Source organism: Triticum dicoccoides, chromosome 7A (assembly GCF_002162155.2).
Source record: "Triticum dicoccoides isolate Atlit2015 ecotype Zavitan chromosome 7A, WEW_v2.0, whole genome shotgun sequence".
In the NCBI taxonomy this organism is placed as follows: Eukaryota; Viridiplantae; Streptophyta; class Magnoliopsida; order Poales; family Poaceae; genus Triticum; species Triticum dicoccoides.
In genome coordinates this window covers 39,383,376-39,387,134 of record NC_041392.1, presented here as the reverse complement: position 1 = coordinate 39,387,134, position 3,759 = coordinate 39,383,376, and positions in this window count along the sequence as shown.

Genomic DNA, 3,759 nt, shown 5'->3' with positions numbered 1-3,759 from the left:
GGGATCTAATGTGGACGTAGGAGTGTTGTGGCCCGGGGTGGGTGGCTGATATGGAAAAATTGTTTCGTCGAAAACGACGTGTCGGCAAACGTTAACGCGACGTGTGGAAGGATCATAGCACCTGTATCCCTTGTGTTCAAGGGGATAGCCGAGGAAAACACAAGGAGAGGAGCGAGGAGGGAGCTTGTGGTCCATGGTGGCATAGAGATTTGGATAACAGAGGCAACCAAATACACGAAGGTGAGTGTAGTCGGGATGAACACCGTGGAGAAGGAAGTATGGTGTGTTGGGCGTGATGGCATGTGAGGGACGCCTGTTGAGGAGGTATGTGGCTGTATGGAGAGCTTTGACCCAAAAGGGAGGTGTTAACTTGGCTTGGATGAGGAGAGTGCGCACTATGTCATTAGTGGTTTGAATAAGACGTTCCGCCTTGCCATTTTGAGGGGACGTGTGGGGACAGGAAAACCGATAAGCAATGCCATTGGAGGAAAAGAAGGAGCGAAGATAAGAGTTAATGAACTCGCCGCCATTATCATATTGCATGCTTTTGATGATCACATGGAATTGGGTGTGAACAAAAGTGAAAAGGTGTTGTAAGACAGTGGAGGTCTCGGACTTTTGGCACAAGGGGAAGGTCCAGGAGTAGTGTGTGTAGTCATCCAATATAACAAGATAGTATTGAAAACCGGAAAAGCTTACAACGGGAGATGTCCACATATCACAATGGATTAAATCAAAGGGAGCGTATGTTTTGCTATGGGGAGAAGAAAAGGGGAGGCGTGGTTGACGCTCTAGTTGGCAAGCACTACAGGGTACATGAGGAGCCTTATTACAATCTCTAAGAAAATCATGAGAAATAGTAGAAAAAGTGTGAGCATCGGGATGCCCGAGACGACGATGCCATAGATCCGAAGTAGTGGTGAGGAGTGCGGACGCCTTGGTTGGATTATTGCCATAGAAGGGGTAGAGGTCGCCGGTACTAGTGGAGATCATGAGAACTTTCCGAGTGTGAAGATCCTTCACAAGAAAACCACACGAATAAAATTCAGCAGAACATGAGTTATCTTTGGTAAATTTGCGAACAGAAATAAGGTTAGTAACAACATGTGGAGAGACAAGAATATCCGTGAGGCGAAAATCGTGAGGATGGAGTGTAGTGGAGCCAGTGGCTGTGGCAGGAATGTGTTGCCCATTGCCAACAAGTATGCTAGAAGGAACATGCTATAATGAATTACTAGACGAGGTTAAGATACCTTAGGTGCCGGTCACGTGCGAAGATGTGCCACTGTCCAAGTACCACTCAGGAGCGGGCTGGTTGGTGATGCCGGAGTTGCTGTAGGCGGCGTGAAGCATAGCCAGGTGCTCCCAGGATGGCGGCGCGGGGGGTAGTACTCGTTGGCGGTGGTGAAGGCGGGTACATGGGGTACGCCTGGGCATGGGCGCCGGGGCGCGGACCAAGCACGCCAGCGGCGTTGGGAGGAACCCAGCCGGCATGCGAGTAGGGCAACGCCATGCCGTACGGCGCAAAGTAGCCGGTGAACGGCGAGTGCAGGGGTTGGGAGGGCTGGACACGACCAGCAGAGTCGCCGCGCCCACGCCCACGGCAACTGTCACCATCGGCGAAGCGGTCACCGTGACCACGTCCAGAGGGTTGCTGGTGTTGATGAGGAGAGCCCTGGGCGCAGTCTTAGGAGGAGCCACTGCTTTGGTCGCTGTCACCAGAGCCATGGGCGCCCGCCCCGGAGCTGCTGCCTTGTCCGCGGTCACCACCAGGAAAGGCAAACGCCGAGGCACTCTCCTCGGCGGCGCATTGCGCCTGGGATTCCTCAGCCAGGACAACCCGGGAGAGAACCGTGTCAAAGGGGAGCCCTTGATCGCCGAGAACGACGCAAATGGTGTCGAGACGCTTGTCGAGGCCATGAAGAAATTGGGTGGTGAGGTCAGTCTCGGTGACTGCATGTTCGATGTCAGCGAGGCCGTCGGTGAGAAGTTTCATGCGGCGTGCATATTCAGACACAGAGAGATCCCCTTGTTTGAGGTTACGATACTGCCGGTTGAGGATCATAAACCGGGCAGCTCGATTGCCAAGGAATAAATATTTGATCTTCTTCCAGAGGGCGAGGTGGTGGTGGCGCCGACCACGTGATCGACCATGGAATCTGAGAGGGTGGCGTAGATCCAGAGAGTGACGCGGGCATCGAGCTCAAGATGGGAGGGGTCGACATCGGGGGGAAGGGGATTCTCGATGAGAAACAGAACGCCATAGCGGATCAGAACCATAAGGAAGAAGGATTTCGACTTGTGGTAGTTGTGGTCAGCGGGATTGAGGAGAAATTTTATGTAGTTCGTGATGTGATCCTGGTAGATGGGGTTGCGAGGTGCCGGCGGCGCCAACGCCGAGGGGGTGGAGGTGAAGAGGGGGGCGAAGTGAGATCCAGAGGAAGGGGGGTACCATGCAGGAGAGAGGGGGTGGTCCCGAAGATGAACGGCGGCGAGGTTGCCGCAGAGGAGGACGAGCCAGAGGTGGCAGCAGGCGCCGTGGAGGAGAGGGAGGTCGGCGAAGCACCGGAGTCCAGAGCAGCGGAGGATGTGGAGGAATAGGTTGGCTCGGCCATGGGAGTCCTAATATCTGATACCAAGTTGGAAAGTGATTTCCTTGATTGACTCACTGTTGTACAGATTACATATATATATGGAAGGGTGAGGAGAAGGAACCGCGCGTCCTACACTTGGGTACGCAGGCCAGACGTGGTCCTGATCCTATAAACCTGGAGCTACGTTACAATATACACAGCAGTACAAATGTAATCTAACAGATAGCACAACCTGCAAGACCTGGAACATGTTGATGAAGTCAATGACCAACAGGCACCAACCAAGACACCCTCGTCCAGATGAGTTTGCCACAAATTAACAAGGAAGACACGGCTGTAGCATGCCAGCGGCAAAGCATGAAGAGGGTTCATCATGCACATCATCTAACACACACAGAAAACAATCCTCTCGTGTGTGTGAGTTGCCTGCTATATTAAGACAGTTTCAACAGGCCCATATACCCATTCATAGATGAATGAAACGATGAGATGACAGCAGAGCAACATACACTTGCCTTGAAGATGACAAAATTCTGTGAAGATCCACCACCAAACTATATTATTCTCAATTAGTCCTTGCTACCAATAAGTGGGTCATGATATTGTGTTGGTTCATCTCAACGACAGCACACACAATAAAAAAATTGTACTAAACATCAGACGACATTAGTGTTGGGATCTCTATGCGTTTGCCAGATCTCAAGGAACATATGCTCGAGCAGATGGATCTGTTTTGTATGTATCTGCAACATTTGCTGCAGAGGCCAGCACAAAACGAGTGGGGTGCTGGCTCCCTCTTGTGCAATGCCGACTTCTCCATCCCTTGATGTGACCAAGCGTGACACCGGGACCATTCAAAGCCCACTGGACTGCCACTAGATGCTTGATCCCCAATTTGTCTGATTATGTTGCGCCTATGTTGTTGTTTTCATTTCAGTCTTTGTTGTATCTGTTAAGAGATAGTGTACCTTTTTGTTAACATCCGACAAAGGGTCAATTTTATTCACTCAGAATGAAGCATCAAGTGGATACAAACGCAATGAGCACACACCCGGCCTCCGCATAGCTAGGATGCAAACAGCAAATAGAAACGCACACACACAAAAACACGCCGACAAATAGCAAAGTCATGTAAGACCAAAGCTATGCCTTTTTGTTTACATTG